At 46.9% G+C, this 22439-nt stretch overlaps 2 non-coding genes across 2 annotated transcripts; both read right to left on the bottom strand.

Annotated features, from left to right (window-relative positions):
- Positions 1-5744: 5744 nt before the first annotated feature.
- Positions 5745-5850, bottom strand: LOC116556498. Its single transcript, XR_004271041.1, has one exon. It is a non-coding gene; the product is annotated as a U6 spliceosomal RNA (small nuclear RNA).
- A 3807-nt stretch (positions 5851-9657) lies between these two features.
- Positions 9658-9796, bottom strand: LOC116556449. The gene has a single exon (XR_004270999.1). It is a non-coding gene; the product is annotated as a small nucleolar RNA SNORA67 (small nucleolar RNA).
- Positions 9797-22439: the final 12643 nt, after the last annotated feature.

Here is a 22439-nt window from a genome sequence, read left to right as displayed (position 1 = left end):
CCAACTGAAATCATGGGTGTTCCTCAGTTAAGGTAATAAGTAAAAGGGGGTGCAACGCAGTGAAATTTTTTTTTTTTTTTTTTTGAGATGGAATCTCGCGTTGTCACCCAGGCTGGAGTGCAGTGGGATGATCTCTGCTCCTCCTGCAACCTCCACCTCCAGGGCTCAAGCATTCTCCTGCCTCAGTCTCCAACATGTCTGGGGTTACAGGTGCACACCACCACACCCAGCTAAATTTTGTGTATTTAGCAGAGACAGGGTTTTGCCGTGTTGGCCAGGCTGGTCTTGAACTCCTGACCTCAAGTGATCTGCCCGCTTCAGCCTCCCAAAGTGCTGGGATGACAGGTGTGAGCCACTGAGAGCCTGCCCAATGGAGTGAATGTTTACGTCTCCTTGAAATTCCTGTGTTGAAATCCTAACCCTCAAGGAGATGGTGTGAGACGGGGCTTTTGGGAGGTGATTAGGGCACGAGGATGGGACCTTTATGAGTGGGATTAGGGTTCTTATAAAAGAGGCACCAGAGGAATCACTTGCCCCTTCTGCCATGTGAGGCCACATGAAGAAGATGGTGTCTATGGGCCACAAAGCAAGCCTTCATCAGACGCCAAATCTGCTGACCCCTCAATCTGAGGCTTCCCAGCCTCCAGAACTGTGGAAATAAATTTCTGTGATATATACTACATCCAGTCTATTATATTCTGTTACAGCAGCCCAAATGGATTAAGATGGGGAAGAAAAAAAAAGCCCCAAATTCATGAAATGCAGCTGCTACAGCCCCCACCTCCTTAGCCGGCCCCAAAACCTAGGCAGGTAATCTTAACTTTTATTCTGTGCTTGCGTTACCTCTGCTGACACCTTTTTGGACAGGGTTCTCTTCCTGGTGAGGTGACCCAAATCTTCATTCCTGCAGGGGCTGAGTCCTCGGCTGCTGCAATCGTTTGAACATCGTCCCCACCAAAACTCATTTTGAAGCTTGGTCCCAGTGTAATGGTGTTGAGAAGGGGTGGGACATTTAAGGGGTGTTTGAGTCATAAGGGAGCCACCCTCATGAAGAGATTAGTGCAGGAGTATGTGAGTTCCTCTTCTTGTGAGACTCGATTAATTACTGCAGGTGCCCGTTATTACAAAGTGAGGCTGCCTCTGGCCTGGTGCTCGTTTCTCCTTCCGCTTTTCTGCCATGCTTGGAGCAGCTCAAGGTCCCCACCAAATGTGGCCGTCCATTTTGGACTTCTCAGCCTCCAGAACCATGAGCTAAATAAGCCTCTTTCCTTTATAATCTACCCAGTTGGACTATGACAGGTGTTTTGTCATAACAATGGAAAACAGACTCAGACAATTGCATAGTATTGAGGGGTCGCTGCAGTTTTCCACTGACTAGGACCGTTGGACTAGGTGTGCTCCAGTGATGTCTCTGATTTCAGACACTGTCTTCCTCGCCCCTTTTCCACAGCAGCAATCCAGTTTCACCCTGTGATCAGGATCCATCCTCTACCTGCTGTCATAGCCCCTCTCTTGGCCTCTTGGTCTCCAGCATTCAGAGCCCCAGATGAGCAGGAGTGGCTTTAACTTCTGATTCATCAGAATCATGACTGTGTTTTCTGTAACAGCATTTCTTTTCTAGGCCCCCGGACTCCCAGGGTCAAGGTTGTGAGATGATGGGTGACAGAGCAGGAGCATCGCCGTCTTGGACAAGCACCACCATTCTAAAGTGCACCTAGATCAAAAACTGCCTAAACCCAAAGGCATCAGCCTAATGACTAAGGTCAGCATGACCGTAAACCACAAATAACATCTCCGACCAGAAACATTCCAAACCACACCCCCCACCACCCAGAGACATGCCAGCCCCAAGATAACGTCCCCTCTGGAAAGATGTCAGCCCCAAGATAACCTCCTCTTAGACCAGAGATATTCCAACTTTTCCACGATAAACTTCTCCCCAATACAGAATCATTCTGAGCTTATAATAAGCCCCCTCGCCCTAAAACCAATATATACTCTTAGTCTGTAAGAGAAAGTGCTCCTGACCAAAATCGGCCAGAAGCCCCTCTCAGGTTTATTTTCTCTAAAATAAATCTGTTGTTCACTGTTGAGCTGCCTTGCATGTTTCTTCCTTCTTTCTTTAACTCTTACAATGGGAAGCAAACTTTTTTTAGTGAGTTATTGGGAATAATAGTGAAAAGCATAATTCTCATCCCCAGGCCTTGCTTCTTGGACCCACATATCTCACCTGCAGGGAAGATGGAACCAATCGCCAGTGGTTTAATGAGCAAGATGTGTCTCCAGTCCCAGTGGTAGAAATCCTATAGGCAAGACTCCATCCATTGCCTGACCTCCACTTGTCCCTACCCTGACTGGGAACCTTGTGAGTAGTTTAGGTCTCTGAGAATCAGTAAAGCTCAGAGCAAGATTTAATAACCCCTGGAAGGTGTGGATATTTCTATTTCCCCAGGGTCAGAGGCATATACCCAGCCCGTCTTTCTTCTTAGACACATCTTGCAAATATTTTTTTTCTTTTTTTTTGAGACAGAGTCTTGCTCTGTCGCCTAGGCTGGAGTGCAATGGTGTGATCTCGGCCCACTGAAACCTCCACCTCCCATGTTCAAGCTATCCTCTCACCTCAGTCTCCTGAGTAGCTGAGGCTACAGGTCCACACCACCACGCCCGAACTTCCTGGGAATGCAGCCCAGTAGGTCTCAGCCTCATTTTACCCAGGGTAAACAAGCTGAGTGCAATGATCACAACAAGCACAGTGCCTTGGTGGTGCTTTGAACCACACAGATCTGTGCTCAAGGCAGTTGATCATATTCTTTTTTTTTTAAATTAATTAATTTTTTTTTAATTTTTAAAGAGACGGGGTTTCACCATATTGGTCAGGCTGGTCTCGAACTCCTGAACTCAGGTGATCCACCCGCCTCAGCCTCCCAAAATGCTGGGATTACAGGGGTGAGCCACCGCGCCTGGCCAGTTGATCATGTTCTTGAACCAAACCACAGTCCACACACCCACAGTAGCAGAGCCAAACAGTGGCATTGGGATAACAGTGAAAGAAAGCGAGGCATTTGTTGCAGGCCACCAAGCAAGGATAATCAGGCATCTCATGCTGAAGACCCACACTCCTGGATGGCTTACAGGTAAGGCTTTTTAAAGGCAGAGAGGCAGAGGTTACCGGCAAAGTCATAAACCCATATATGAGGACTATACACTGGTGTTCATTGTGAGACCCCATCTCCACAAAAAAAAGTTTTTTGTTTTTTTTTTTTGAGACACAGTCTCGCTCTGTTGCCAGGCGCCAGGCGCCAGGCTGGAGTGCAGTGGCTCGATATCGGCTCACTGCAACCTCCACCTCCCGGGTTCAAGCAATTCTCCTGCCTCAGCCTCCCAAGTAGCTGGGACTACAGACGTGCACCACCATGCCCAGCTAATTTTTATATTTTAGTAGAGACATGGTTTCACTATGTTGGCCAGGATGGTCTCGATCTCTTGACCTCGTGATCTGCCCACCTCGGCCTCCCAAAGTGCTGGGATTACAGGCGTGAGCCACCACGCCCAGCCAAAAAAAAAGTTTTAATTAGCAGGGTGTGGTGGCTTGTGCCTGTGGTCCCAGCTACTTGGGAGGCTGAGGTAGGAGGATCACTTGAGCCCAGAAGGACAAGGCTGTGGTGAGCTGAGATTGCGCCACTGCACTCCAGCCTGGGCTACAGAGCAAGACTCTGCCTCAAAAAAAAAAGGAATGTTAGCCCTGGCTTATGGGAATGACCTCTCCCACGAGCCTCCCACAAGGGTTCGAGGCCAGCCTAACCAACATTGAGAAAAACCTTCTTTACTAAAAATACAAAATTAACCAGCCATGGTAGCACACACCTATAATCCCAGCTACTCAGGAGGCTGAGGCAGGAGAATTGCTTGAACCCAGGAGGCGGAGGTTGTGGTGAGCCAAGATCGGGCCATTGCATTATAGCCTGGGAAACAACAGCAAAACTCCATCTCTTACACACACACAGAGAGAGAGAGAGAGAGAGAGAGAGAGAGAGAGAGCGAGAGAAATAGTGAGTGAACTGGAAAACTGATAAATTATTTAGAGGAAAAAAAGAAATTATGAAAAAGTGACACAAATAATATACGTCTAATAGGAATTTTAGAAGAGAGACTAGAGAGTGGCTGAGGGCACTATTGAAAGACACATGTTGGCCGGGTGCAGAGGCTCATGCCTGTAATCCCAGGACTTTGGGAGGCCGAGGCCAGTGAATCACTTGAGGTCAGGAGTTCTTGACCAGCCTGACCAACACGGCGAAACCTCTTCTCTGCTAAAAGTACAAAAATTAGCAGGGCATGGAGGCGTGTGTCTGTAATCCCAGCTACTCGGGAGGTTGAGGCAGGAGAATCGCTTAAACCTGGGAGGCGGAGGTTGCAGTGAGCCGAGATTTTGCCACTGCACTCCAGCCTGGGTGACAGAGTAAGACTGCGTTTCAAAAAAAAAAAAAGACATATGTTGAGACTTTTTCAGACTTAATGAAAGATATGACTGCAGATTTAATAAGCACAGTTATGCTTCTAAATTATGTTATCTTGTTTTATGTCTTTTTCTTTTTTTTTTTTTTTGAGACGGAGTTTCACTCATGTTACCCAGGCTGGAGTGCAATGGCGCAATCTCGGCTCACCGCAACCTCCGCCTCCTGGGTTCAGGCAATTCTCCTGCCTCAGCCTCCTGAGTAGCCGGGATTACAGGCACGTGCCACCATGCCCAGCTAATTTTTTGTATTTTTAGCAGAGACGGGGTTTCACCATGTTGACCAGGATGGTCTCGATCTCTTGACCTCGTGATCCACCCGCCTCGGCCTCCCAAAGTGCTGGGATTACAGGCTTGAGCCACCGCGCCCGGCCGTTTTTTTTTTTTTTTTTTTCTTAAGACAGGGTTTTACCATGTTGGTCAGGCTGGTCTTGAGCTCCCGACCTCAGGTGATCCGCCCGCCTTGGCCTCCAAAGTGCTTGGATTACAGGCGTGAGCCACTACGCCCGGCCTGTTTTATGTCTTTGTAAGTGGTATTAAATTTTTCTTGAAACATGGCCAAATATAAACAAAATTAATTAATTTAATTAATTTTTGATTTTAGAGTGAGTCTCTCTTTGTCGCCCAGGCTGGAGTACAGTGGCGTGATCTCGGCTCATTGCAACCTCCACCTCACAGGTTCAAGTGATTCTCCTGCCTCAGTCTCCCAAGAAGCTGGGATTACAGGCACATGCTGCCTTCCAAAGTGCTGGGATTACAAGTTTGAGCCACTGTGCCTAGCCTAATTTAATTAATTTTCAAATCAGCTAATTAAGTGAAGATACAAATTCAAAATTGCAGAGAAAGAACATCTAGATCAGGCCGAGGCTGGGCACCTAACAATGAATACCTTTTCACTTGTAATTGACATAGAAATCTATTTAAATTGCCTTAAACAACAAGGATCAGTTATTGCTCATGTTGCTGAAGATAAGTATAGTTGAGTTCAGGTGGGAAATGCTGCCGCTTTCAATCAGGCTTCAGGATCTACTCCCTTTAAATCTCAGCTCTGCTCTTCTCCATGATAGCTTCATTCCCAGGCTCTTTCTCTAACTAAAATGTAAAGCTTAGGCCAGGCACGGTGGCTAATGCGGGAGGATCGCTTGAAGTCAGAAGTTCAAAACCGGCCTAGGAAACATAGTGAGACCCTGTCTCTATAAAACAAAATGTAAATGTATTATTAATTTTATTTTTTTTAGATATGGAATAGTTTATGAGTTTGCATGTCATATTTGTGCTGGGACCATGCTAATCTTCTCCGTATTGTTCCAATTTTAGCATATGTGCTGCAAAGTGAGCACTGTCCATGTAAATAAAATAAAATGTCACTATCATGAGGATAGTGACTTTCTCTCTTTTTGTTCACTATTTAGTCCCCAACACTTAAAATCATATTTTATTATTGCACATAATAGGCATTAAAAAAATTTGCAGGGAAAAAAGGAAGGGGGCCAGGAGTGGTGGCTCACACCTATAATCTCAACATGTTGGGAGTCTAAGGCAGGAGGATCTCGACCCAGGAGTTCAAGACTACCCTGGGCAACAAAGGGAGACAGCAGCTCTACAAAAATAAAAATTTTAAAAGAAGGGCCAGGTGTGGTGGCTCACGCCTGTAATCCAAGCACTTTGGAGGCCAAGGCGGGTGGATCACCTGAGGTCAGGAGTTCAAGACCAGCCTGACCAACATGGTGAAACCCCGTCTTTAAAAAAAAACTTTTAAAAAAATTTAAAAAGAAAGAAGAAAGGAAGAGAAGGTGGAGGTATAGCAGCACAACAATTCCTGAGCAGAATAAATAAACGACAAGACTGTGTTAAATACATTTTAGAGGAACCAAATAACACCGAGGACAAAGAGATGATTTAAAAAACAACCTGAGCTTCCTTTTGAATTCTTTTATCTGGCAAAAAAAAAAAAAAAAGAAAGAAAAAAGAAAGAATGAAAGGAAAAAAAAAAAAACTGAGGGGCCGGGCATGGTGGCTCAGGACTATAATCCTAGCACTTTGGGAGGCCAAGGTGGGTGGATCATCTAAGGTCAAGAGTTCGAGACCAGCCTGGCCAACATGGTGAAACCCTGTCTTTACTAAAAATACAAAAATTATCTGGGCATGGTGGCACATGCCTATGGTACCAGTTACTTGGGAGGCTGAGGCAGTAGAGAACGGCTTGAACCTGGGAGGCGAAGATCGCAGTGAATCAGGATCGTTCCACTGCACTGTAGCCTGGGTGACAGAGAGACTCCATCTCAAAAAACAAAAACAAAAATAAAAAACTTGAAAGATTACCTGCCAAGCAAAAGAAGACAGAAATCAGTGGAATTCTAAATTCAAAGTGCTGACAAGAAATAACTCATCCTAGAATTCAACCCACCCACTCCTGAGTTGGAATTTTCAATGCCAAAATTCCACTCAGCGGTGTTTTTGTTACCTGTTGCCGCATAACAAATAACTTTAAAACTGGGGCCGGGCGCGGTGGCTCAAGCCTGTAATCCCAGCACTGTGGGAGGCCGAGGCTGGTGGATCACGAGGTCAAGAGATCGAGACCATCCTGGTCAACACGGTGAAACCCCGTCTCTACTAAAAAATACAAAAAATTAGCTGGGCATGGTGGCACGTGCCTGTAATCCCAGCGACTCAGGAGGCTGAGGCAGGAGAATTGCCTGAACCCAGGAGGCGGAGGTTGCGGTGAGCCGAGATCACGCCATTGCACTCCAGCCTGGGTAACAAGAGCGAAACTCCGTCCCAGAAAAAAAAAAAAAAAAAAAAAAAAAAACTTTAAAACTTAGTGGCTTAAAACAACTACCACCGGCCAGGCACAGTGGCTCATGTCTACCACCCCAGCAGTTTGGGAAGCTGAGGCAGGAGGACTCCTTGAGCCCAGGAGTCCAAGACCAGCCTGGCCAATACAGTGCAACCCCATCTCTACAAAAAAATTCATAAAATTAGCCAGATGTGGTGGTGTGTGCATGTAATCCCAGCTACTCAGGAGGCTGAGGCAGGAGGATCACTTGAGTCCGGGAGGTCAAGTCTACAGTGAGCTGTGATCACGCCACTGAACTCAGGCCTGGGCAACAAAGCAAGACCCTGTTTCAAATAAATAAATAAATAAAAACCCACCACCATGTATTTGTTCACAATTCTGTAGTTTGGCGGGGCTCGGTTGGGATGGCTCATCTGTGTTCTAGGTGGTGTTTTGGCCGAGGTAGCTCAACTGGGACTGTGAGATCCGCCAGCTTCACTCACCCCCATTCAGTGCCTCAGCTGAAGGGATCAGGATGGCTGGTGGCTGGCTGGGCATCCCTCTCTCCCTTTGTTGTCTTTCATCTTCCAGGTCCTTTCTCTCTCCAGTAAAGCAGGTGAACTTGGTTTCATAATGGCTGGCTCCCAAGAGGGTGAAAATGGAAACTGCCAGGCCTCCTAAGGCCAAGCCTAGACCTAGCATCATATCACTTCCACTTTCCACTAGTCAAAATGAGTCACAAGCCCAGTCCAGATTTAATGGGAAGGCAAATAAATGCTGCTTCCTCTTCTTTTTTTTTTTTTTTTTATTCTGAGACGGAGCCTCACTCTGTCGCCTAGGCTAGAGGGTAGTGGCCAAATCTCAGCTCACTGCAACCTCTGCCTCCCAGGTTCAAACAGTTCTCCTGCCTCAGCCTTCTGAGTAACTATGATGATTATAGGCACACGCCACCATGCCCAGCTAATTTTTTTTTTTTTTTTTTTTTTTTGAGACGGAGTTTCGCTCTTGTTACCCAGGCTGGAGTGCAATGGCGTGATCTCGGCTCACCGCAACCTCCGCCTCCTGGGTTCAGGCAATTCTCCTGCCTCAGCCTCCTGAGAAGCTGGGACTACAGGCACGCGCCACCATGCCCAGCTAATTTTTTGTAGTTTTAGTAGAGACGGGGTTTCACCATGTTGACCAGGATGGTCTTGATCTCTTGACCTTGTGATCCACCCGCCTCGGCCTCCCAAAGTGCTGGGATTACAGGCTTGAGCCACCGCGCCCAGCCTAATTTTTGTTTTTTGTGTTTTGTTTTGTTTTTTTTTGAGATGGAGTTTTGCTCTTGTTGCCCAAACTGGAGTGTAATGGTGTGATCTTGGCTCCCTGCAACCTCCGCCTCCTGGGTTCAAGTGATTCTCCAACCTCAGCCTCCTGAGTAACTGGGATTACAGGTACGCACCACCACACCCAGCTAATATTTTGTATTTATATCAGAAATTGGGTTTCACCATGTTAGCCAGGCTGGTCTCAAACTCCTGACCTCAGGTGATCTGCCCACCTCGGCCTCCGAAAGTTCTGGGATTATAGGCATGAGCCACCACACCTGGCCTATTTTATTTATTTATTTATTTATCACTCTTGTTGCCCAGGCTGGAGCGCAATGTCACCATCTCAGCTCACCTCCACCTCCGCTTCCCAGGTTCGAGTGATTCTCCTGCCTCAGCCTCCCAAGTAGCTGGGATTACAGGCATGCACCACCAGGCCTGGCTAATTTTGTATTTTCAGTAGACATGGGGTTTCTTCATGCTGGTCAGGCTGGTTTGGAACTCCCGACCTCAGGTGATCTGCCTGCCTCGGCCTCCCAAAGTGCTGGGATTACAGGTGTGAGCCACCGTGCCTGGCCAATTTTTGTTTTGTTTGTTTGGTTTTGCCTCAACAAGTGACATTTATTCAAAGAAAAAAAAAATGACAAGATGTCCATCCCTTGACTCCCTTCCCTCCTCCTCCTGCTGTTCTTCTTCAGCCCCCCCAAGACTGAACTCTGGCTGGGCCTAGGTGGCAGGATAGCCCCTCAAATAAGGGCAGCAAAATTGAGGGGCATTTCCTCAATGGAGGTGTTGTAAAAGGTCTCTATATCCTGAAGAGTCCTCTTGTCTTCTGTCACCATGTTAATAGCCACACCCTTACAGCCAAACTGACCACCTCAACCGATTCCGTGGATATAGTTTTCCCTGTTGGTGGGAAGATCATAGTTGATGACTGAAGAAACCTTATCAATGGGTTTATAAGGGGAGAAAAATGAGAAAAAAGAAAGAAAGAAAGAAAGAAAGAAAGACAACTCTTCAGCATGTGCATGAGAATCTATCCCGAAGGGATTACACGTGGGTATCCACATAGGCAGCTAAGGAAGGCAGAGGAAATAAGTATCTCTGTTCCCCAAAGACCTTAGGCATGCAAGATTCTATTCCAAGTTGCTACTTTCCTGAGAGGGGCAGTGGATGTCTCCTTGAGAGGGAATCACCTTGGATAATTTTTGTATTTTTAATAGAGACAGGGTTTCACCATGTTATCTAGGCTGGTCTCAAACTCCTGACCTTATGCCTTGTGATCCGCCCACCTCGGCCTCCCAAACTGCTGGGATTACAGGTGTGAGCCACCAGGCACCTGGCTTTTTTTTTTTTTTTGAGACTGAGTCTCACTTTGTCACTGAAGCTGCAGTGCAGTGGCAAAATCTCAGCTCACTGCAACATCCACCTCCCAGGTTCAAGCAGTTCTCCTGCCTCAGCCTCCCGAGTAATGGAGATTACAGGAATGCACCACTACACCCAGCCAATTTTTGTATTTTTGCCAAAAATGGGCTTTCGCCATGTTAGCCAGGCTGGTCTTGAGTCCTGATCTCAAATGATCTGCCTGCTTCAGCCTCCAAAAGTGCTGAGATTATAAGAATGAGTCACCGCACCCAGCCAAATTCCACGTCTTGTCTTTTTTTTTTTTTTTCCCCCTCTGTTGCCTTGGCTGGAGGGCAGCGTCAGGATCCTGGCTCACTGCAACCTCCGCCTCCCGGGTTGAAGCGATTCTTCTGTCTCAGCCTCCTGAGTAGCTGGGACTATAGGCATGCACCACCACGCCTGGCTAATTTTTGTATTTTTAGTAGAGATGGGGTTTCGCCATGTTAGCCAGGCTGCTCTCAAACTTCTGACCTCATGTGATCTACTAACCTCGACCTCCCAAAGTGCTGGGATTACAGGCATGAGCCACTGTGCCCGGCCAAATTCCATGCCTTGATGAGAGGAGTGACATACAGGGGTGGACAGAACTGTTGGTGGCATCTTTGTTGATAATTCACCACAACAAGTAAACATGAAATAAAGATCTTTTCATCAATGGGAAGCTCCACATGAAAATTTTCTGAAACAAAACAAAATTTAAAAATGAAAACAAGATCTTTTCAGAGGAAGACTGAAAGAGTTTATCCTAACATATCAGCAAGACAGCTGCTAACACAGTTTTGTTAAGAGAAAGGAAATTGACCTCAAAAGGAGTGAGAGAGCACTGAAAGCAATGAAGAGCACAGACCCTGGTAAACATGTGGGTAAGTCCACAGCAGACCCATGGTGGGAACCACAGCAGCAATGACGGTGATTGGTTGGAGGCATGAAAACAAAGTCAGCCCAGATGCCTGGTGACAGCCTGTAAGAAGGAAGGTGTGATCAGAGCTAAGGGCGCCCAAGGCCTTTCCTCCTGCAGGGAGGGAGCGATTTCTGATTAGCTGTAAATTCTGTAATTCAGGGCACATGTGAGAAATGTGGATAGAGGTAAGCATGAGAGACTAGGAGTAAAATCCATCACTTCCAAGCCAAAGCAAACAAACAAATGTATGAACAATAAACAAATAAATAAAACTAGAAAAAGTAATACAAGAGACTTAATACATTTTTTTTTCTTGAGACTGAGTCTTGCTGTGTCACCCAGGCTGGAGTGCAATGACGAGATCTTGGCTCATTACAACCTCCACCTCCTGGGTTAAAGCAATAAGAGACTCAATAAATTTGAGGCCGGGCGCAGTGGCTCACACCTGCAATCCCAGCACTTTTGGAGGCTTGATTCAGGCAGATTATCTGAGGTCAGGAGTTTGAGACCAGGCTGGTCAACGTGGCGAAACCCCATGTCTATTAAAAATACAAAAATAAAAATAAAAAAAAAAAATAGCCGGGTGTGGTGGCAGGTGCCTGTAATCCCAACTACTCAGGAGTCTGAGGCAGGAGAATCACTTGAACCCAGGAGAAGGAGGTTGCAGTGAGCTGAGATCATGCCATTGTACTCCAGCCTGGGAGACAAGAGCGAGACTTCATCTAAAAAAATTTTTTTTAAAGCATGAAGGGGACTGATACACCGTCCATTCAGGAGAGCAGACAGTCACCTGGGTAGGGGAGGAACCCAGGTAGGAGAGGGAACACAGGATGCATTTGGTGGATCTGTTATGCTTCTGTTCTAAAAACAGAAACTGACACCCTTACATTTCTTACCATTGTACTCTAAACTTTTTTTCTTTTTCTTGAGATGGAATTTTGCTCTTGTTGCCCAGGTCAGAGTGCGATGGCGCAATCTCAGGTCACTACAACCTCTGCCTGCCGGTTCAGGCGATTCTCCTGCCTCAGCCTCCCAAGTAGCTGAGACTACAGATGCACGCCACCACTCCAGGCTAATTTTTAATATTTTTTTGGTAGAGATAGGGTTTCCCCATGTTGGCCAGGTTGACATCCAACTCCTGGCCTCAAGTGATTTGCCTGCCCCAGCCTTCCAAAGTGCTGGGATTATAGGTGTGAGCCACAGCACCTGGCCAGACTTTATTATTATTATTTTTAGAGATGGTGTCTCACCTTGTTGCCTAGGCTAGAGTGCAGTAGCATGATTGTAGTTCATTGCAGCCTCAACCTCCAGGGCTCAGGTGATCCTTCCATCCCAGGCTCCCAAGTAGCTAGGGCTACAGGTGCATGCACACCAGCACGTCCTGCTAATTAAAACAAAAAAAAATTGAAAATCAACAGGAAGTAAAGAAAAAAACAAAAACAAAAACAAAAAAAATTGGCCAGGCATCGTGGCTCACGCCTGTAATCCTAGCACTTTGGAAGGCCGAGGTGGATGGATCACCTCAGGTCAGGAGTTCAAGATCAGCCTGGCCGTCATGGTGAAACCTCATCTTAAAAAAAAAAAAAATTTGGCCGGGCGCGGTGGCTCAAGCCTGTAATCCCAGCACTTTGGGAGGCCGAGGCGGGTGGATCACGAGGTCAAGAGATCGAGACCATCCTGGTCAACATGGTGAAACCCCGTCTCTATTAAAAATACAAAAAAATTAGCTGGGCATGGTGGTGCGTGCCTGTAATCCCAGCTACTCAGGAAGCTGAGGCAGGAGAATTGCCTGAACCCAGGAGGCGGAGGTTGCGGTGAGCCGAGATCGCGCCATTGCACTCCAGCCTGGGTAACATGCGTGAAACTCCGTCTCAAAAAAAAAAAAAAAATAAAAAAAAAAATTTTTTTAGGCAGGTTGTGGTGGCTCATGTCTGTAATCCCAGCACTTTGGGAGGCCAAGGCAGGTAAATCATGAGGTGAGGAGATCGAGACCAGCCTGGCCAACATAGTGCAACCTGGTCTCTACTAAAAATATGAAAAATTAGCTGGGCGTAATTCCAGCTACTTAGGAGGCTAAAGCAGAATTGCTTGAACCCAGGGGGTGGAGGCTTCAATGAGCCGAGATTGTGACACTGCACTCCAGCCTGGGCGACAGAGTGAGACTCCATCCAAAAAAGCAAAAGAAAATTTTTTTTTGCAACAGAGTCTCACTATGTTTCTGAGGCTGGTATCCAACTCCTGGCCTCAAGTGATCCTCCTTCCTCAGACTCCCATATTGCGGGGATCATAGGCATGAGCCACCATGCTGGACTAGTTGGACTTTATTGAAACAAAATGTTACACACAATAAATTGCACAAGATTGAGGCATATTAATGGCAATCCCTATCTCCACTCTATTACCTTCTCTCTCATCTTCCCTTAAGACACTAGAATGGTTATAGGTATTTTGGGGGACCATCTAAAGGAAAATTGAGGTGGAGATACATCTGTTTGGGTTTATTGAGCTTTTTTTTGGAGACTGAGTCACCCAGGCTGGAGTGCAATGGTGCAATCTTGGCTCACTGCAACCTCCGCCTCCCGGGTTCAAGCAATTCTCCTGCCTCAGCCTCCTACACAGTACATTTTTTTGTATTTTAGTAGAGACAGGGTTTCACTCTGTTGCCCAGGCTGGTCTCAAACTCCTGGCCTTAGACAATCCACCCACCTTGCCCTCCCAAATTTCTAGGATCACAGGTGTAAGCCATTGCACCTGGAAAAAGATTTTTTCTTTTTTTTTTTGAGATGGAGTTTCGCTCTTGTTGCCCAGGCTGGAGTGCAGTGGTGCAATCTTGGCTCACTGCAACTCCACCTCGCAGGTTCAAGCAATTCTCCTGCCTCAGCCTTCCAAGTAGCTGGGACTACAGGTGCATGCCACCAAGCCCAGCTAATTTTTTTGTGTTTTTAGTAGAGACAGGGTTTCCTCCATGTTGTTCAGGCTCGTCTTGAACTCCCAACCTCAGTGATCCGCCCACTTCAGCCTCCCAAAGTGCTGGGATTACAGGAGTGAGCCACTATGCCTGGCTGGCAAGATATTTTTAAGTAGCTATTTGTGTGAAGTTCACAGTCACTGCTGTGTATAATTTAGTAGTTGGTAACAATTCTGGTATAGAAATGGCTTCCAAAAATACTCTACCACCTACTGTGCCTATCATCCAGTACCACAGTATAAATGCAAGTTATAAGTAGTCTTCAAATATGAACCTGGCTTACACTCCCTGGCACTGGAAGTACAGGTAACGGAAGGGAACTAATCTTTGAAATGTATGGAGTAGGCCGGGTATAGTGGCTCACGCCTGTAATCCAAGCACTTTGGAGGCCAAGGCGGGTGGATCACCTGAGGTCAGGAGTTCAAGACCAGCCTGACCAACATGGTGAAACCCCGCCTTTAAATAAAAAAAAAAAAGAAGAAATGTATGGAGCCAGAAGTTAAACTATAGAAGATGCTTCCAAATATTATGGAGTTCATGCATGTAATCCCAGCACTTTGGGAGGCTGAGACGGGAGGATCACTTAAACCCAGGCATTCAAGACCAGCCTGGGCAACATAGCAAGATCCTGTCTCTGTATTAAAAAAATTTTTTTAAATTAAAACAAAACAAATCTTACAGCTCATATACAAAAGAAACCTGATCAAGATTTCCCCAACTATAAAATTTGCAATAGTTAAAAAAAAAAATGTGGGCTGGGAGCCATGGCTCACGCCTGTAATCCCAGCACTTTGGGAGGCTGAGGGGGGCGGATCATGAGGTCAAGAGATCGAGACCATCCTGGCCAACATGGTGAAACCCGGTCTCTACTAAATATACAAAAAATTAGCCGGGCGTGGTGGCGCACGCCTGTAGTCTCAGCTACTCAGGAGGCTGAGGCAGGAGAATTACTTGAACCCGGGAGGCAGAAGTTGTGGTGAGCCGAGATAGTGCCACTGCACTCCAGTCTGGCACCTGGCGACTGAACAAGACTTTGTTTAAATAAAAAAAAGATTTTCCCGCCGGGCGCGGTGGCTCAAGCCTGTAATCCCAGCACTTTGGAGGCCAAGGCAGGTGGATCACCTGAGGTCTGGAGTTCAAGACCAGCCTGACCAACATGGTGAAATTCTGTCTTTTTTTTTTTTTTTTGAGACAGAGTTTCACTCATGTTACCCAGGCTGGAGTGCAATGGCAAGATCTCGGCTCACCGCAACCTCCGCCTCCTGGGTTCAGGCAATTCTCCTGCCTCAGCCTCCTGAGTAGCTGGGATTACAGGCACGCGCCACCATGCCCAGCTGAATTTTTGTATTTTTAGTAGAGGCGGGGTTTCACCATGTTGACCAGGATGGTCTCGATCTCTTGACCTCGTGATCCACCCGCCTCGGCCTCCCAAAGTGCTGGGATTACAGGCTTGAGCCACCGCGCCCAGCTCCTGTCTTTAAAAAAAAAAAAAAAAAAATACAAAAATTAGCTGGGTGTGGTGGCACACGGCTGTAGTTCCAGCTACTAGTGAGGCTGAGGCAGAAGAATTGCTTGAACCCAGGAAGTGGAGGTTGCAGTGAGCCAAGATCATGCCACTGCACTCCAGTCTGCTGACAGAGCAAGACTCCATCATCTTAAAAAAAAAAAAAAAAAAAGTGTATTTTGCAAAAATGAAGAATGGCACATGACACAGTCTCAGGAGGTCCTGATGACATGTGCCCAGGGTGGTCAGGACACAACTTGCTTTTATGCGTTTTAGGGAGACATAATATATTAATCAATACATGCAGGATTTGCATTGGTTTGATCTGGAAGGGTGGGACGACTCAAGGCTGGGGTATGGGGAGCTGCTTCCAAGTCATAGGTAGATTTAAAATTGTTCTGATTGGCAATTGGTTGAAAGAGTTATCAGTAAAAAGAAGTGTTTGGGTTAAGGGGATATAGAGACCAAGGTTTTATCATGTAGATGAAGCCTCCAAGTAGCAGGCTTCAGAGAGAATAGATTGTAAACGTTTCTTATCAGACTTAAGGTTTGTGTTGATGGGCCCGGGGCAGTGGCTCATGCCTGTAATCCAAGCACTTTGGAGGCCAAGGTGGACGGATCACACGGTGAAACCCCGTCTTTAAAAAAAAAAAAAAGGTCTGTGTTGATGATGTTGATGCTGGAGGGTATAATGAGGCACATGGAACCCCCTTTTCTGTCATGGTCTGAACTCGTTTTTCAGGTTATCATTGGAATGCCCTTGGCCAACAGGAGGGGTCCATTCAGATGACTGGGGGAGCCTTAGAATTTTATTTTTTATTTACAGCCCCAAAAGCTGGATCTGCCCCTGCACACAGTGACTGCCCCTCGTCACCTTGGGGAATGGCTGCAGATCTCTCTGTGAGTATGGGGCGTGAAGATAACTGTTATTTTCGTCCAATAGCACTCAATATTAAACACATTTAATAAAGAGATTTTTCCAAACAGGCTTTGTGTAAACGACATAGCTGTTTATTCACCTGGGTGCAGGTGGACTGAGGCCGAAAAGGGTGTCAGTGAAGGGCTGTGGGATTGGAGTTGGTTTTATAGGTTTGGGGTGGGCAGTGGAAAGTTATAGAGTAAGAACAGTTACAGTGGTGGGGGTAGGGGCAACGAGTATACATTACCATCAGTTCACTTACGATGGCGTGTGGGTGAAGTGGAAGAACAGTTAAGATGGTAGGGTGGTGCGAAGGGATACTCACAGAGCAAGAACAGTTAAGGTGGCAGGGTGGGGTGAGGAGTATTCACATTATCATAATAACATTTAAGATGGCAGGGTGGGAAGAGAAGCGTAATGTGGGGGCAGGGAAGCTCAAGTAGGCGATCAGGGATCATGGCAAATGCAGGGGGGGTGGGGGGCGATCAGCGGAGGCAGGCAGGACTTCAGACTTTCTGGGTCCAGGCTTGCACGTGGAGGCCTGACAGTAACAACATGGAGAAAAGTCAGGTTGCAGGGTCCTTTCCCAAAGGGGCCTGGCCTGCCTCAGGCTACAGACCCTGGGCCCCTGCACTTTCTTAGCTCTGAGGCCTGGGTAAAAAAAGGTTGTGAAACCCCACTACAGTGACTTGATTTTCTTCTTTTTTTTTTTTTTTGAGACGGGGTTTCACCATGTTGGCCAGGATGGTCTCGACCTCTTGACCTTGTGATCCACCCACCTCGGCTTCCCAAAGTGCTGGGATTACAGGTGTGAGCCACCGCGCCCGGCCATGTGACTTGATTTTCAGAGGTGCCCAATCTTTGGGCTTCCCTGGGCTGCACTGGAAGAATTGTCTTGGGCTACACATAAAATACACTAACGATACCTGACGAGCTAAAAAAAAACAAAATTTTCATGTTTTAAGAAAGTTTATGAATTTGCATTGGGCCACATTCAAAGCTGTCTTGGGCCACATGTGGCCTGCGGGCTGTGGGTTGGACAAGCTTGATTTAGGTGTTCCATATTGTCTATGGCTAGCAGCATGTTAGAAGGCTGTATTATCTTAGCAGAGACCCTGTGATTGAGACAGAGCAGGATTCCCTCTTAGAGGCCAGTGGCCTCTCCCCACTCACTCCCAGCATGAAAAGAAAAGGAAAGCTTGCGTTCTTTCCTCAAGGGAGTTCCAGGCACCTAGCTAACCTTGAGATGTAAATGAGGAATTTGATAAGCAAGAAAGTGGGAAAGGAAAAATAAAATCTTGGGAGCCCATATTCACTATGCCGAAAGGGAAAAGTTAAGTTTGGAAGCTGAGTCATGGCAGGGGGTGGGAACAAGTGCCTTTCCTTTTGATTCTAAACTGATAGCTGCAGATAGAAGGTCACAGGCAGCCTCTCTCACCCTGACAACGTAAATTAACAGCTTATCTTTGTGGGTGGGGCATGGGGGTGGATAAGGGACAAGAGGAGACTAGAAACCACCGTCCCCACCCACTCCAAGGTAAATGTATATTTGACTGTTTTCTGTACTCTGTTTACTATGTCTTATGTAAAGTGCGACTTATCCTATGAGAATACAGAATTGAATGTTCCTTCGACCCCTTTTTTTCTTTTTTTTTTTTTGAGACGGGAGTCTGGCTCTGTCACCCAAGCTGTAGTGCCGTGGTGTGATCTTGGCTCACTGCAACCTCTGCCTCCTGGCTTCAAGCAATTCTCCTGTCTCAGCCTCCCCAGTAGCTGGAATTACAGGCACAGGTCACCACACCCAGCTAATTTTTGTATTTTTAGTAGAGATGGGGTTTTACCTTGTTGGCCAGGCTGGTCTGGATCTCCTGACTTCAGGTGATCCACCACCTAAGCCTCCTAAAGTGCTGGGATTACAGGTGTGAGCCACTGAGACTGGCCTAACTCCTTCTTTTCCTGTGCAACATGTGGATTCAGTGAGTCTAATCAAATGCTCAAAGGAAAGTGACCCTATCCTCCCTCTTTTTTTTTTTTTTTTAGCTTTCCCTTTCCCCTCCTGCCTGCTTTTTCCCCTTTATTTATTTATTTATTTATTTATTTATTTATTTATTTATTTATTTATTTTTGAGACAGTGTCTTGCTCTGTCACCCAGGCAGGAGTATAGTGGCCTGATCTTGGCTCACTGCAACTTCCACCTCCCTGGTTCAAGCGATTTTCCTGACTCAGCCTCCTGAGTAGCTGGGATTACAAACAGGTGATACCACAGCCGGCTAATTTTTTTTTTTTTTTTTTTGAGACAGAGTCTCGCTCTTTTGCCAGGCGCCAGGCTGGAGTGCAGTGGTGAGATCTTGGCTCACTGCAACCTCTGCCCCCCAGCTTCAAGCAATTCTCCTGACTCAGCCTCCCGAGTAGTGGGACTATAGGCGTCCATCACCACGCCCAGCTAATTTTTGTATTTTCGTAGAGAAGGAGTTTCACTATGTTGGGCAGGATGGTCTCAATCTCTCGACTTTGTGATCCGCCCACCTCGGCCTCCCAAAGTGCTGGGATTACAGGCATGAGCCACCACGCCCAGTCTAATTTTGTATTTTTACTAGAGATGGGATTTCTCCATGTTGGTCAGGTTGGTCTCGAACTCCCGACCTCAGGTGATCCACCCGCCTCGGCCTCCCAAAGTGCTGGAATTATAGGCATGAGCTACCGCACTGGACCATTTTCTTTGCTTTTATGAAAGAATTAGTAACTTAAGCCGGGCGCAGTGGCTCAAGCCTGTAATCCCAGCACTTTGGGAGACCGAGGCGGGTGGATCATGAGGTCAAGAGATCGAGACCATCCTGGTCAACTTGGTGAAACCCCGTCTCTACTAAAAATACAAAACATTAGCTGGGCATGGTGGTGCGTGCCTGTAATCCCAGCCACTCAGGAGGTTGAGGCAGGAGAATTGCCTGAACCCAGGAGGTGGAGGCTGCGGTGAGCCGATCGCGCCATTGCACTCCAGCCTGGGTAACAAGAGCGAAACTCCGTCTGAAAAAAAAAAAAAAAAAAAATTAGTAACTTAAAAACATTGTTTACTTAGTAACTAACAGTAACTTAAAACATTGTACTAAGCCAAGGAAGTTAGAGTTAGGAGGTGTTTTGTTCCCTGTAGAAACTAAAGATAACATCTTTTTTTTTTTTTTTTTTGAGATGGAGTTTCGCTCTTGTTACCCAGGCTGGAGTGCAATGGCGCGATCTCGGCTCACCGCAACCTCCACCTCCTGGGTTCAGGCAATTCTCCTGCCTCAGCCTCCTGAGTAGCTGGGATTACAGGCACGCGCCACCATGCCCAGCTAATTTTTTGTAGCTTTAGTAGAGATGGGTTTTCACCGTGTTGACCAGGATGGTCTCGATCTCTTGACCTCGTGATCCACCCGCCTCGGCCTCCCAAAGTGCTGGGATTACAGGCGTGAGCCACCGCGCCCGGCCAGATAACATCTTAACATAGCCCCTGAGTTGTCTTATGGAAACCCAGACCAAACAGAAGCCTGCCAAGCAGATCCCACTGGCATGTATGCATCACATAAGGAGAAACTGAGGACTGAACTCTGACCACAGTTCTTTGTTCTACATTTCTTCCTGAGGGCTCTGGAGGAGGTCATTCCCAGAAGCCAGGGCTAACATTCCTTTTTTTTTGAGGCAGAGTCTTGCTCTGTAGCCCAGGCTGGAGTGCAGTGGCGCAATCTCAGCTCACTGCAGCCTTGACTCTCTGGGCTAAAGTGATCCTCCTACCTCAGCCTCCCAAGTAGCTGGGACCACAGGCACAAGCCACCACACCCTGCTAATTAAAACATTTTTTTGTGGAGAATGGGTCTCACAATGAACACCAGTGTATAGCCCTCATATACAGGTTTATGACTTTGTCTGTAACCTCTGCCTGTCTGCCTTTAAAAAGCCTTACCTGTTTACTTGGAATATTCTCAGGACAAAAAAAAGAAAAAAATTTAAAAAAAAAAAAAAAAAAAAGGCCGAGTGTGGTGGCTCACACCTGTAATCCCAGCACTTTGGGAGGCTGAGGAGGGCGGATCACGAGGTCAAGAGATCGAGACCATCCTGGCCAATATGGTGAAACCCCGTCTCTACTGAAAAATACAAAAATTAGCTGGATGTGGTGGTGCACACCTGTAGTCCCAGCTACTTGGGAGGCTGAGGCAGGAGAATTGCTTGAACCCGGAAGGCAGAGGTTGCAGTGAACTGATATCGTGCCACTGCACTCCAGGCTAGTGCCTGGTGACAAAGCAAGACTTGGTCTCAAAAAAAAAAAAAAAAAAAAACAACCCTTACCTGTAAGCCATCCAGGAGTAGTTCGGGTCTTCAGCATGAGCTTCCTGATTCTCCTTGCTTGGTGGCCTGCAACAAATGCCTCACTTTCTCTCACTGTTATCCCAGTGCCACTGTTTGGCTCTGCTACTGTGGTGAGCAGACCGCAGTTTGGTTCAAGAACACGATCAATTGCTTTGAACATAGATCATACAACACTTACACTGAGGCACTGTGCTTGTTGTGACCATTGCACTCAGCTTGTTTACCCTGGGTAAAATGAGGCTGAGACCTACTGGGCTGCATTCCTAGGAAGTTCGGGCGTGGTGGTGTGGACCTGTAGTCTCAGCTACTCAGGAGTCTAAGGGGAGAGGATTGCTTGAACCCTGGAGGAAGAGGTTGCAGTGAGCCAAGATCGTACCACTGCACTCCAGCCTAGGTGACAGAGCGAGACTCCATCTAAAAAAAAAAAAAAAAATTGCAAGATGTGTGTAAGAAAAAACATGGGCTAGGTAGGGGGGCTTACGTCTGTAATCCTTCTTTACCGCAACCTGTTTTATCAACAAGGTATTTGTAACCCGCATCTTGTGCTGACCTCCTATCCCATCCTGTGACTTAGAATGGCTGAACTTCCTGGGAATGCAGCCCAGTAGGTCTCAGCCTCATTTTACCCAGCACAATTCAAGATGGGGTCACTCTGGTTCAAACGCCTCTGACATCTGTACTTCCTGGAGGCCTAAAAAATAAAAATAAAAACCCCTTCTCTGAGGCATTAAGAAACGACTGGTGCCGGGCGCGGTGGCTCAAGCCTGTAATCCCAGCACTTTGGGAGGCCGAGGCGGGTGGATCACGAGGTCAAGAGATCGAGACCATCCTGGTCAACATGGTGAAACCCCATCTCTACTAAAAATACAAAATATTAGCTGGGCATGGTGGTGCGTGCCTGTAATCTCAGCTATTCAGGAGGTTGAGGCAGGAGAATTGCCTGAACCCAGGAGGCGGAGGTGGCTCATGCCTGTAATCCCAGCACTTGGGGAAGCCACGGCAGGAGGATCACCTAAGGTCGAGACCAGCTTGACCAACATGTAGAAACACCATCTCTACTAAAAATACAAAATTATCCAGGTGTAGTGGCACATACCTGTAATCCCAGCTACTTGGGAGGCTGGGACAGGAGAATCGATTGCACGTGGGAGGCGGAGGTTGCAGTGAGCCAAGATCATGCCGTTGCTGGGCAACAACAGTGAAACTCTGTCTCAAAAAAAAAAAAAAACAAAGACCACATACACCAACACCAGGAATTTACATGTGGAGACCTACCTAGGGCAGGTCTCACAGTTGGGATTACTGACAGAGAGCATGATCTGAGCTATGATGATCAGGACTACCATGACAGATCATTGTGGGCGGGGCGGATGGAGAGCTGCTCAAGACAGGGATCAGATTTATAGAAGGTGGTCATCTTCTCCTTTCTATAGTCCTGGAGAATACAGATCATGTTCCAGATCTCTATCATACTCACCTCATCCTTATTAAAGCATGAAGACTTTCTGGGCTGGGCTCGGTGGCTCATACCTGTTAATTCCAGCACTTTGGGAGGCTGAGGCAGGTGGATCACGAGGTCAAGAATTCAAGCCTGGCCAACATGGCGAAACTCCATCTCTACTAAAAAAATACAAAAAATTAGCCGGGCGTGGTGGCTCATGCCCGTAATCCCAGATACTCAGGAGGCTGAGGCAGGAGAATCGCTTGAACTCAGGAGGCAGAGGTTGCAGTGAGCCGAGATCATGCCATTGCACTCCAGCCTGGGCAACAAGAGCAAGACTCCATCTCAAAAGAAAAAAAAAAAAAAA

The sequence above is a fragment of the Sapajus apella genome, unplaced genomic scaffold (genome assembly GCF_009761245.1).
Source record: "Sapajus apella isolate SASKATOON/1434 unplaced genomic scaffold, GSC_monkey_1.0 scaffold16, whole genome shotgun sequence".
NCBI lineage: Eukaryota > Metazoa > Chordata > Mammalia > Primates > Cebidae > Sapajus > Sapajus apella.
Note: the sequence above shows the minus strand (reverse complement) of the source record. Positions and strands in the feature narration are given on the sequence as shown.